The sequence below is a fragment of the Pelophylax lessonae genome, assembly GCF_965119305.1.
Source record: "Pelophylax lessonae genome assembly, chromosome: 5".
NCBI classification, from domain to species: domain Eukaryota; kingdom Metazoa; phylum Chordata; class Amphibia; order Anura; family Ranidae; genus Pelophylax; species Pelophylax lessonae.
This window is the reverse complement of record NC_138772.1, coordinates 446,839,475-446,853,830: the sequence shown is the minus strand read 5'-3', so window position 1 is coordinate 446,853,830 and position 14,356 is coordinate 446,839,475.

The following is a 14,356-nucleotide window of genomic DNA, read 5'->3' as shown; positions in this document are numbered from 1 at the left end:
GTTATTACTGGCAGATGCATCATAATCGTGGGAAGGTAAGTTGAGTATCTAGTAGAGATAAGTGGAAAATTTCACTAACACTTGATTTTGCAACAAAACTTCAGATTGTTCCTCCACCTAAATTTTACCAAATTCGGCCTCAAATTTCACCAGGTAAACTGCTTAGACCACAGTCTGCTAGTAGAAAAATCGTAAAAATGAAAGCATCAGGCTTGTCATGTCACTGTTTAGTTCACACATGAGAGGATTCTATTGCAGATGGAAGCCATGTTTGTTTATCTACTTTCAATGAAACACTCGGTCAGAACAGTGACAGGAGTGAAGCCTGGCCGGTGTCCTGTGTGAGGTTGCGTTAGACAAGGGCTTTCCCATCTGCTTTTATGGTATCATTGGAGGTAGACTGGCTTGTCCTGTGTTACATAAATAAAGGAGAGAACAGATCTGGAGACGTTTTTACTAAGCTTCAAGAAACTTGACCGGGTATCACCAGACTTGTGGCCAGAGCAACTTCCAGGAGTTGCAGATTCTGCCACCTCCTTTAAGAGTACAATTACAAGCTCTCGGCCCAAATGGATGGCTGAGTAGGAAAATGATGACATTGAAATACTAAGAGAATTGGGTAGTTTAGCCCTCACTAGTCTAGCCATCATGGCCTTCAGTATTTGGCCTATTAACTGGGACTAGAATAATTCCACTTCCAAAAGCTTGACAAAGGAGCACACTTGATTCCCTATGGCTCAGTGCACATGCTCCGAAATGTGCCGCAATCACGTCCTGTGGCCTCATCATGCCCTACACTGCACCTCACCAACAGTCCAGCCCTCGTTCTTTCTCACCATTCAGCTTTCTAAGGATCCTACAGAATGGCGGCAGAGCACTTGACTCCCGTCACATCGAACATGGACTGCTTATGTGCCTGAGTACACATTACAAAATGTGGGTGTATTTTAGGGTTCTTTATTTAACAAATTAGTTAAGAGTCTACACTCAGAGGTGCCTCTTTAGCTTCTATTTTAAATCTATATAAACTTCCAACTGCCCTGTCTTTTGGATTGTGGAATTCTATGCTAGCAGTGTAAAGATAGTAGATAGTGGGTCTCTCTCTTTTTATTTCAGATCTGGGCTTACAGAGATAATTATATTTATACATGCTTTTTCATTATTTGTCAATTTGGACCTTGTTGAGTTTGGTATTTTCTGGTCTAATGCCTGTGATCTATATAATTGGGAGACTGCTTTTTAAACAGTTATGATCTTTTAAAAGGTATGTCCTCTCATACACTGCCAATGGGATATTTTAGCATCACTATCACACTTTAATTTCTTTCCAGTTTTTTTCTGAAAGACTGGCGCTCACAGATGCCGTTGAGGGATGTGATCCTGGGTTCACCTGAGGGGGATGGTTTTATGACCCTCCAACACAGCGGTGATCTTAACAGCTGCATGTCGGATGATCATTGGGGGTTGTAAGTGCAATATGAGTTACATGCATATTCTGTTGTATGAATTATATACTGTATGGGGACTGTTTGTGATATCTTTGCCTATTTTTCAGTTTCCACACATGCTCCGCAAACCTGAGGAAGAAAGTAATTTCAAAACGCTTTGAGACTAAAGAGAATTGTATCCATTATACTTTGAACACAGAATTTATGAGCAGCTTGATATATTGTTTTTAATCTAGTTTTATGATATTCCTAAATATAAAATATGTTTTATACAGTTATTTATGTGAATATGTTGAATGGCTAGAAAGTTCCATCCAGATTAGTCTTTTGTGATTTAAATTATTTAGGGACGCTGGCATTCAGTTGACGGGCAGAATCACTTGGGAGTTATTTTTTAAAGAAACAGAAAGCCAACCCTAAAGCTAATTTCAAGGAAAACCCTACACTAGCAGAAACTCTGATCTGGTAACAACATGGCTTTGTATTTCTTTGTAATTCTTGTAGTTCTTTTTAGTTGCACTCAATCAAATTTATACATTATTTTAAAACAAAAGTTTAAAATGGGAAAAATATAAAATAATGTTAAAGGAGCATGTGCAATCCTCAATAGCCATTTAGAACCTTTAAAGTTGTTCAAAATACATTCTATGCATAAAGCTAAATAACCTACAGTGTAGGGCTGCATGGAGCATCCGATCCGGTCTGCCTAAAAAACTGACAGGATCGGATCGGAAAGCCTATGTGAAAGGGGCCTTATACTGCAGATTAACCCCAGTGTATCATACTAGCTATTCCCTTCTACCCCAAATAATCTATGCATTCTACAGTTACTATAGCAAATGTAGACTATACACCGACACAGGGAATAAAAGAAATACTTGAACCCGAGAGTAGCACTAGCATATGACAATATCTTATAACTTCCAACTTTCTGAGATGAAAATGAGGGACACCTATTAGCACAAGTATATAGGCATAGAACACCCCTCCTTAAAATGTAACTCCACTGTTGTTGAGAAAAAACATTCTTCTCTGGGTTAAGTATGTACATTGCAAGTATTATAATAACCTTTTGCTGCAGATTGCTACCTTTTGGTATTCTGAAGAAATCACTGTTTGTTCCTCTATGCCTCTGTGATGAGTGGGTCTAATGGGAGGGGTTTATAATTATCAAACAGCTGTGCACTTGCAGAGCACTAATAAGGAAAGCTGCTGGGCCTGCATACCTTTAGACGTGTTCCTATTGGGAGTATCTTATCAAAAATGACATTTTTGTTGCAGGGGATGCCTGAAATCTGACTTGTATCTTAGTGTAGACTTCTGGAGAAATCAGTGAGCCAATCACACAAGCAGAAACTGATGCTTCTGGGGTGTGGTCAGTACATATTCTGTGTACAGAATAGCTCCAGATAGCCATATTACATTGCATTTTCAGAAAATTACAACAGCTACAGATTGAAAAGGAAAGGTAGTTTGTAATACCATTCAATTACAATATGACTTGTGATACAAATGTATACGCTATATTATTTTTTCTTTATTTGCTATTTTTTCCCACTCTCAGTCTATTGGGGATCGGTGGTTGTGATAGTGTAGGCTGAGTAGGTTATGAGCCTTAGATTTCAGTGTCTAACTGACTTTGGTTGCTGTGCAATGCTGATATGCTATGATTATTTTTATTGATTGTAAGTGCATATATGGAAAGGGGGGGGTTAACAATAAATAGTTTTAGCAATATTATGCTACTAGCCTGTTTCTTTTTGTGAAAGGGAGAAGCATGTGACCTTCTGGGACTCCATACAAACGAAGAGGTGATAATACAAGGCGATATTTATCCAGTGATCTGGGGAGTGCCATCTATTTTGGGAAGCGGAGCACAGGAGGTGTGGTGACGGCATACTCAGATTGACTGCATAAGGACTAATAAGGACTGGCTGATCCTAATATTACCATGTCCGGATAGAACTTAAAATTTATAGTCAAGTATAGGAAGACACGTGGTGTTTTTTGTTATATTGAAGCAACGCTGCTAGTGTTTTGATGATTTTGTATGATTTGAAACATTGTTTTTATTTTTTTTCTGCCGCGAAAGTGGAGTTACCCATTAAATGAGAATTGTACAAAAAGAAATGATTGGTTAAACCCACAAGCACTTTTTTAACATTACTATTCCTTTATATTGGCTTTTGGAATTTACAAATGCAGCAATTTAGAAACTGGATGAAAGGTTTAGCATTGGGAAACACTTTTTACAGGATAAAAAGTGCATTTTCTATACAACTATATAGATCAGACTAGAATGTGGGACAAATGAGGAGGAAAGAGGGACAGAGCGACTTTGTTCCAAATCAGGGACAGTCCCTCGAAATCAGGGACAGTTGGGAGGCATGGATCTGGTTATATTAAGAAAGTGGATAGTTGGATATTATTTACAAACAGTGATTTCCAGTCATCATAATACAAGATATTTTTAAGGTCAATATCAGCATGATAAAAAATAGCTTGTATAGAGGTATTCGGTGGGCCAGTAGGCAAGCTGTAACATGTTCATTGATGCCTACGCAAGCCGAGAACCTATGGTCAACTGTGTACAGATTTATTTCTGTAAACATTGCATTCCGCTAAATGACAAAAACACATGAATGTATAACACATAAAGGACAGAGTTATTTGAAAAGTACATGACATGCTGTTCTGCTGCTAGTTTGTCATGTTATATCCAATTACACCAAAGGTACTAAAAAACGAGAGAGCAGTTTTTCATTCAAGGATCACAGCTGTTATTTTCAGATGAGGTTTCATACGTGGAATAATACATCTTTCATCATACAATATCAGACTGCCAAGAGGCTAGCACACCTACAGGATCTTCAGAATTGTTTTATAAGATACTAAGTAACGTAGATAAAATATCCTTCTAGCTATCAATATTTTACTATAACTAGACTTGTATAATATTTGAACAAAATTAAATATTTACAATGCACTTACAGTGACAAGAAAAAGTATATGAACCCCTTGGCATTAATGCCTCATGCACACTGGAAGTTATCAAAACGCCAGTAGAAAGCTGTGGCTGTAGAAGGAGTTTTTCAGCTTTTTTTCCGCTTTTTTTCAGCTGTAGCATTTTTTAGCCTTTTTTTTTTTTTTTTTTAAGCAAAGCTATATTACCACAAAAGCGTATAACTCAAAAGCATTGATAAACGCAGAATAGCTGTGTTTTTTGGCATTTTCAGTGTTTTTAAGCTTTTATTAGAGTTAGAGCGTTTTTATCAGCTGAAAAACGCCTCCTAAAACCCACTGATCTGGGGTTTTTTTTCTGGCCAGAAAACGCCCCTGCCACAAACAGCTGATAACAGCCTATGTGTGTATGGACACATAGTATAATATGTTGGGGAGTTTACTGACTGCAGAAAAAAATCCCTGACGCCAAAAACAGCAGCTGTAAAAACGTCCAATGTGCATGAGACCTAACTGTTTTTCTGCAGTAATTTGCTAGAAAGTATATGTTGTTAATATGATAGTTGCAAAGATATAGCTGACCTTTTTCTAATTTATTAAACTAAACTGCCCGACATGGAAGCAGCACTATTGCCTTCTGTAGCCCTTGCCCTGGGTTTTTTCCCACCACGGACACTGTCTGTATGGAGTTTCTGTGTTCTCCCGGGAATCCTACAGGTATTCCAGTTTATACTCAAATGATTCTGAAGATAATGCTAACTTTTTTTTATCTCAGAGATGCCGATCTCCTCCAGGCTTGTCAGCCCCATCCAGACTTTATGCACTTGCTTCAACGTTGGCTGCACATAGTGACAACCGTCAACCATGCCTGGACATTATATTTTGGCAAAGCAGCACAAATTTTCCATCAGGAACAGATATGATAGGGTGGCAATGAAGGAGAACAACTGAGAGACAATCATCTTCCTATAATAGGACGTGCCTGAATAAGAACCCTCGTGGTGTGATCACAAGGTAAAATTATTTTAATGAAAACTGCATTTTTAAAAAAGATAGTGGTACATTAACCGCTTGCCGACCGCTTACTGAACTGGTACTGCGGCAAAGTGGCTCGTTATCGTCTGGCGACGTAGACCTACGTCACCAGACTTTCCCCTCTCTCTGCGGCGCGCGCGCCGCCGGAGACTCGCTCCTGCTGTATTCAGACACAGCGGGAGTCGGGCCAGGGGAGGAGAGGCGGTGATCACCGCTGCTCTTCCCCGATCATCGGGGATCGAGTGAGGAAATCCGCCCACTTGTGTAAACAAAGCAGGCAGATCTCCTATGTGACAGGCAGGGACAGATTACAGGATTCAGCATAGCTGAACCTGCGATCTGTGTCACACAATCCCCTCCCCACACACACGTCAGTAAGCATGAGGCATACATTTAACCCCTTGATCACCAATAAAGTTAACCCCTTCCCTGCCAGTGTCATTATTACAGTAACAGTGCATATTTATAGCACTGATTACTGTAGTAATGTCACTGGTACCCCCCAAAAGTGTAAAAAAATGTCAGTTAGGGGTCCGATCTGTCCGCCGCAATGTCGCAGTCCCGCAAAAAAAATCGTAGATCGCTGCCATTACTAGTAAAAAATAAATAAACAATAAAAATGACAAATCTTTCCCGTAGTTAGTAAACGCGATAACTTATGCGCAAACCAATCAAAATACGCTTATTGTGATTTTTTTTACCAAAAATATGTAACAGAAAACAAATTGGCCTAAAATGTCTTAAAGCGGTTAAAATTACGCTCATTGAGAATTTTTTTGTCAAAGACATGTAGCTAAATACATTTTGGCCTAAATATATGACAAAAATCGAATATATTGGATATTTTTTAACTGTCAAAGTGGAAAATGTCGATTTTTTCGCAACATTATCGCTCTTTTTTTATTAATTTCGCAAAAAATGAAAAGCGCAGAGGTGATCAAATACCACCAAAAGGAAGCTCTGTTTGTGGGAAAAAAATGATGTGAATTTGGTTTGGGTACAGGGTTGCATGACCGGGCAATTGTCAGTTAAATTCGCACAGTGCCAAGTTGCAAAAAGTGGCCTGGACGTAAAGCAGACAAATCCTCCGGTGGTAAAGTGGTTAAAGGATAAGTTCACTTTAAAATATATATATATATAATAAATGCACATCTTTTGCAAGTAAAAAAAATGTGCATTTATTATTTTTTTATTTGGGAGCCTGAATAGCATTGCACCCACGACCCACTCATGTACGTCGTACAGCCAAGCAGTTACATATTAACAGGAAGCATCAATGAACTACTACAGCGCTCAAGTCAACAGCACTGTGGTAGTTCATTAAGAACTCCAAGCCGACAGCCACAAAGGCTTCCCTATCTTGTAGTTTTCAAATCACAGAACTGTGTGAAAGAGTAATGCAGCCAGGCACGTTCTCTGCAGATTCTGGCATAGAATGGGGGGGAGAAGATCCCCTACTGCCTATGACATCGGGGAGTCGGGGAGGAAAGGGGGCTGGTGAATTTGTAACATGTTACATGAAATATTCTGAATATGGGTGTAACATGTTACAAAAGGTGAACTTATACTTTTAAAGGAGTTGTAAAGGCAGGAGGTTTTTTTTATCTTAATACATTCTATACATTAGATGTATAGAATGCATTACTTACCTGAGCTCCATCTCTGTCCAGCGATGTCTACGAGTCCCTCGGTCGTTCGGGACTGTCCCTCCTGAATGGCTGAGGTACAGCAGCGGTGCCATTGGCTTCCACTGCTTTCAATCAAAGTCAGTTAGCCAATCAGGAGAGATGGGGCAGGGCCAAACGGCATCTCCGTGTCTTAATAAACACACTGAGCTGCAGCTCGGCCCGGGTGCCCCCATAGCAAGCTGCTTGCTGTGGGGGTACTCGACAGGAGGGAGGGGCCAGGAGCAACAACGAGGGACCCGAGAAGTGTAGGATCCAGGCTGCTCTGTGCAAAACCAACTGCAGAGAGGAGGTAAGTATAACATGTTTGTTATTTTAATAGAAAAAAACACGAGACTTTACAATCATTTTAAGTGTCTTCTGTCCAAACTAGACATAGCATTAGCAGGACTGTGTTTAGACCAGTAGATTTTAAGCAAAGAGCTGCTAATAAAAGGGGGTCAGTAGTGAAAACATTTGAAAACAACTTTTAACATGTTTTACATAGTGAGGGTTTATAATCCCTTTAAAAAACCTTTGCAACCACCAAAAATATGGAAAACACTATTTAATGGAGGTGAATAAAAATGTATGTACCTATGTATAGCTCCAGTACTTGTACAAAAATTGAGATATTTTTCTCTGTAAGCTGATATGGGTTACAACAATAGTCAGCTATGACATGCAATACAAAATAATGGAAATGCTTTCTTTGGGATTACAAGGCTGAAAGTAAACAGTATTTTAAAAACACATAAAAACACATCATTCCCAGCTACCTTTAAAATATATATTTTCTGCTAGAAACAACAACCTATTTTCCCAAACCAGCTTGGAAATCATGTGCGTTGGGTTTTGTGACATATTACACTCTCAGCTTCACACTGATTTTCCAGTTTGGGACAACAATCTATGATACAGCAGACTGAGAGTGGCCAGCACTAGGTAGGCTCACTGTGCAGTTAAAGGGTAACTCCACTTTCATGGGGCAAAAAAATATCAAATAAAAAAAAAAATAATATAGCATATACAATTGCGACACAAGTCATATTGTAACTGAATGTTATTAAAAATGACCTTTCCTTTTCAATCTGTAGCCACTGTAATATTCTGAAAATGCAATGCAATATGGCTACCTGGAGTTGTTCTGTACACAGAATGTGTACTGACCACACCCCAGAAACATAATTTCCTGGTGCCTCCATGGCAGCATACAAATGATAGAGCTTCACCTCGACTCCTCCCTCAGGACTAGTTAATAGCATAAAAAAAGGCCTAGTCTACTGGCCCAACATTATCCTTTTTTTTCCTCATACCTCTTGACTGGTGAAGAGTAGCAGTATGTGCATATCTCTGCCATTGGCAGCTTCCACCGGGTTCAGCCTCTCCCGTGCGCAGTCTCTGTTCTTGGGCCGCAAACAGAGCTGATAAGACTGGAAACCCCTTCTGTGGATCTTTTGGGGTCTTGCAGAGTTTCCTCACAGGAACGCATACTGCTGGTGTATGGTTTGGTGAATACAGTACAGGTGGATTCATAGTAGGATCAGCTTCCAGGGGCCCAGCCTGCTTTTTTTTTCCCCTTTCTTTGTTATTTTAAATTCCCCTTTTTTCACACATGTGGCTCGACTGGATTCCAGATTTTGAGGCTGCAGGGCTTTTTAGGGGGTTGGTTCCCATTTTAGGGGGTTAGTTCTTGTTTGTTGAGGTGACCCCCTGGCTATCGGCCAACCGAACGCCCGGACCACTCCAGTGTGCAGGGGTCCGGGGCAGTGCGAATCGCCTCTCTCGTGTGTCCTGCTCAGCGGGCGTGCCACGAGGACTCCTACGAGTGCACGTTCCAAGCGATGCAGTGTGCACATGCACTGTGCCATTCAGGACCAGCTGGTGACGTGGCAAGTTGACGGCGTTCTGTGCGTATGTGCAGGCACATGCGCAAATGACGGGGGAGAAAACTACACTTTTCTTTCCCTTTTGTCTTGGCTGACCCCAATTGAAGGGTGTGGGCATTAGGATTAGCCCCCCACCTTTTTCTAATAAATACAAGAGTCATTTGTGGTTATGGATGTCAGAGGTGGTCAGCCATGCCCTGCAGATTCTTTTATTCCCCAGCTCAGTGGTATTTATCATATCCTGACCAATACATTTATCTTATTTAAACAGGACTTCTTCTTCTTCTAGCCTTCTTATCTCTTGCTCTATATTTCTTGCAGCTGATTCTCTTGCCCAAATCCACCATGACCCATTCATCAAGACCCTCTCACTTCCAATAGGTATGAGACCAACTATACATGAGTATTCAAAAAAGGAGTGGACATTTGGAGTGACGAAGATTCCTTTGTTGCAGTCCTGTTCACTCCAAGAGCTCTAGAAAATCCTCAAGATACCGTGATGACTACAGCCCAGAACGCAGGTCCCATTCCTCACGCCATAGGTCATCAGAAGACAGTATCGTTCTCCCTCTTCTCAAACTCATTCATCGAGGAAGAAATGCTATGCGTGTGGCGCTGTAACTCTACCGGATAAGTTAGTCTGCAAGAACTGTCTCAGGGACTATGCTGCCAACGGCTAACTGGAGAGTAAGCAGGTTATCAACTTGCTTAAGCAAACCATGAAAGATTCCTTTCAGGAGTTAGCAGTCCTAGCTCTTGCTCAGCCAGTCCCTCAAATGGCTCAAATTCTAGATGCAGATCCCAATACTCCAGGCCCCTCAGCGGTTAGTAACCCTCTGCTTCCATCAGGGAAGCATTATCAGAGGATCCCTCAGATGGACCCCCAGAGGATTCAGACCCTTCTGGAACCCGTGCAACCCTTCATTCAAGCAGTCAAGACTGCAGCTGCTTGGGAAGACCCAGAGAAGCCATCACAAAAATCCAAAACATATTTTCCATTCCTTAAGAGGAAGCAGATTGTATTTCCTTTAATGGGGGGGAAATCAGTGAGATCATGGAGGAGGAATGGAAAAAGACAGATAAGAAATTTTCCTTAGGCTGGCTTAGCAAATTGTATCCCTTAGCAGAGTCAGAAACACAGTCGCTGAGCTCTATGCCAGTAGTGGATGCAGTGGTAGTACGTCTCTCTAAGAATATTACTCTCCCCGTGGAAGACTCCGCTTCCATCAAAGACCCGCTGCATAGACGGATTGACCTAGATCTTAAGAGGAGTTACTTAGCCGCAGGAGCAGCTTGTAAACCAGCCATTGCTCTTATTGTCAAATGCCATTAGAGTCTGGACGGATAATATTGAAGCAGCTTTACGCCAGAATGTCCCTAAGGATGACATAATTAAGGCGCTAGAAGAACTTAGGTTGTCGGCAGACTTTGTCGGGGAAGCGGCCATTGATACAATTAGTTGTTTAGCAAGATCCATGCTGCATTCAGTTATATTAAAGAGAAACTCATGGCTGAAGCCCTGGACGGCTGACCTGGCATCGAAAGAGAACTGGTGCAAGATCCAATTCAATGGGAGAGCGTTGTTCGGAGGAGACAAGCAAGACAAGACTATTCCCAGAGTAATGGGGCAAATCTGGCTTGCTTCCCCAAGACAGAAGTGTGCGAAGATTGAGAGTCTATTTATCAAAACTTAGTCAGTCGAACTCAAGGGACTTCCGTTAATCAAGGCAGTTAAGGGGCAACAGATAATCCTGGAAGGGTAACCAGGCATCCTTTTTCAGCACCTGGAAGAATAAGACTTTTACCACTCCCCAAGAGCCAGGAGAGCCCAGACACTTCCAGTAGGGGCCAGGCTAAGGTATTATATACCAGTCTGGGCAGACAGGTTTATTAGTACAGTGGAAGAGACAGCGACTCTCTCAGAAGATCCTACTAACAGGAGTAATGCCCAGAAGCCTGTACTGGTGGACAGATCTGTAGAATCTCTCTAAATGTCATCACCTGGGCTCCCTCTCTTGGACCATAATTACATCCGATGCAAGTGGGCAAGGCTAGGGAACAGTGGCGGCCGGTCTATAGGGGGTGCAGGGGCGCCGCCCCCCCGATCTCTGTGGCCCAATAAAAAAAAAGGGAAAAAAATACAGTTTTCAGCCCACTACGTGTGCCGGACTAACTGGTGGCTATGGGGGGGTTAGGTTTTGCACCCCACGTGCTTGCAGCAGAGCTGCCGATTGGCGGCCTTCTAGGGGTCATCAGGGCGCAGAGCAATGCGCCCTGACACTCCCCACTTTCTGGATGTCCTGGCTGTGATTGGTCCAGTCTCCAGCCTGGACCAATCATAGAGGACATCCCAGGTGACGTCGCGTGGGGGGCGGTGCGTGCGTTAGTCTCGTACCATCCCGACGTCACCTTCCCGCCCGGGCGGCGCGCAGAGCAGCGGGCGGCGCGCATGGAGGAAGAAGGCACCAGAGGTAAGTTAAGTCTCAGGGGGTGGCACGCATGCACGCTGGTCTCTGCATTGAAAGGGGCATGTATACTGGTCACTACATTGAAGGGGGCATGTATACTGGTCACTACATTGAAGGGGGCATGTATACTGGTCACTACATTGAAGGGGGCATGTACGCTGGTCACTACATTGACGAGGGCATGTACACTGGTCACTACATTGAAGGGGGCATGTATACTGGTCACTACATTGAAGGGGGCATGTACGCTGGTCACTACATTGAAGGGGGCATGTATACTGGTCACTACATTGAAGGGGGCATGTATACTGGTCACTACATTGAAGGGGGCATGTATACTGCTCACTACATTGAAGGGGGCATGTATACTAGTCACTATATTGAAGGGGGCATGTATACTGGTCACTACATTGAAGGGGGCATGTATACTGGTCACTACATTGAAGGCGGCATGTATACTGGTCACTACATTGAAAGGGGCATGTACGATGGTCACTAGATTGAAAGGGGCATGTATGCTGGTCACTACATTCAAGGGGGCATGTACGCTGGTCACTACATTGAAAGGGGCATGTATGCTGGTCACTACATTCAAGGGGGCATGTACGCTGGTCACTACATTGAAGGGGGCATGTACTCTGGTCACTGCATTGAAAGGGGGCATGTACGCTGGTCACTGCCTTGAAAGGGGGCCTATACTGTGGGGTTTGTGCTAGGGGGCCTGTACTGTGGGGTTTGTGCTAGGGGGCCTGTACTGTGGGATTAGTGCTAAGGGGCCTGTACTGTAGGGTTTGTGCTAGGGGGCCTTTACTGTGGGATTAGTGCTAGGGGGTCTGTACGGTGGGGTTTGTGCTAGGGGGTCTGTACTGTGGGATTAGTGCTAGGGGGTCTGTACTGTGGGGTTTGTGCTAGAGGGCCTGTACTGTGGGGTTTGTGCTAGGGGGCCTGTACTGTGGGGTTTTTGCTAGGGGGCCTGTACTGTGGGGTTTGTGCTAGGGGGTTTGTGCTTGAGGGGTTTGTGCGGGATTTGTGCTTGAGGGGTTTGTGCAGGGGGGGTTGTGCCACTCTCAGTCAGTGTATCCCATAATAGGGTGTCTCTCACAGTATATCCCATAATAGGGCCCCTGCTCCCTATTATGGGATATACTAGTACTGATGGACCCCTTAATATGTGATATATTGGGAGAATTTGTTCACGCAAGCAAAATACAGGTGACAAAATGGGTGGAGTCTATAAGGGGAGGGGCTTCTGAGAAATGGGAGGGGAAAAAAAGGAAGGGCAGGGTCTTGCGCCCCACCATCTTAAAACTTCACCAGCCGCCACTGCTGGGGAACCCACTGAGGGGAGACAAGAGTACAGGTGAGATGTTCTTGCCCCACCAAGGGAGTGGTATTCAATGTTCTGGAGATGAGAGAGGCATTCCTAGCACTGACTCGTTAGCATCTCAGGTCAGAGGGCAAAGAGTACTACTATGCTTAGACAACAGGGCAGCAGTTGCATATCTGCAAAAACAAGGGAGCACTCAACGCAGAACTCTCCTCAAGGAGGTAGAATCGATTATGCTCTGGGGGGAAAGGAACCTTCTGGACCTCAGAGCGGTGTATCTCCTGGGCAGATTGAATACGGAGGCAGACATGTTATCAAGAAATTTCCCATAGACGCCAATGTTAAAGACGGGGAGCAGTGCCATGCCAAGCTGTGCAATATTTCCAATAGACACCAATGTTAACTACTTTAAGACCGGAAGGATTTGCCCCCCTAATGACCAGGCCCTATTTTGCGATTCGGCACTGAGTTATTTTAACGGATGATTGTACAGTCGTGAAATGCTGTACCCAAACAAAAATTGACGTCTTTTTTTCCCCACAAATAGAGCTTTATTTTGGTGGTATTTGATCACCTGTGCAATTTTTATTGTTTACGCTATAAACAAAAAAAGAGCGACAATTTTGAAAAAAAAACAATATTTTTCACATTCTGCTATATGACATTTCCAAAAAAAAAAAAAGTAAAAATCTAAATTTTTTAACATTTTAGGCCAATTTGTTTTCTGCTACATATTTTTGGTAAAAAAAATCGCAATAAGCGTATTTTGATTGGTTTGCGCAAAAGTTATTGCGTCTACTAACTATGGGAAAGATTTATGTAATTTTATTGTTTTTTTTTTTACTAGTAATGGCGGCGATCTGCGATTTTTTTGCGGGACTGCGACATTGCGGCGGACAGATCAGACCCCTAACTGACATTTTTGAAAATTTTGGGGGTACCAGTGACATTACTACAGTAACCAGTGCTAAAAATATGCACTGTTACTGTAATAATGACACTGGCAGGGAAGGGGTTAACCCTGTGGGTGATCAAGGGGTTAAATGTGAGCCTAGGGGAGTGATTCTAACTGTGGGGGGGGCGTGGCTTCTGAAATGACCATAGAGACATATAGAAGGATCACATGGGCTCTATGACCATTCCAGGGAGAAGAATGGTCGTCTGTGTTTACAACAACCGATCGCTCTTCTCTCTCTCAGTGGGAAGCGATCGCGGGTGTCAGGCGGCAATCAGAGCCGCCTTACACGCGCATCGGCTTCCCCGCTGCCGAGTGGGGGCGGGAGCGCATCGCCGGCGGCGCGCGCTCGCCCCCTAGCTTCCCGCGCGCGACCGACGTACCCCTACGTCTGTATGCGCAGAAGAGCCATCCTACCACAGTAAATATGTGGTGGGTGGTCGGGAAGTGGTTAAAGACGGGGAGCAGTGCCATGCCAAGCTGACCAATATTTCCCAATGAGCACCTAAAGCTGAAAATTGGTCTAGGCAGGAAGAGGGTGAAAGTGCCTTGTATTTACGTGGTTAAGGGGAACCCTATGAAATAATTGAAAAAAAAATGGCATAAAAA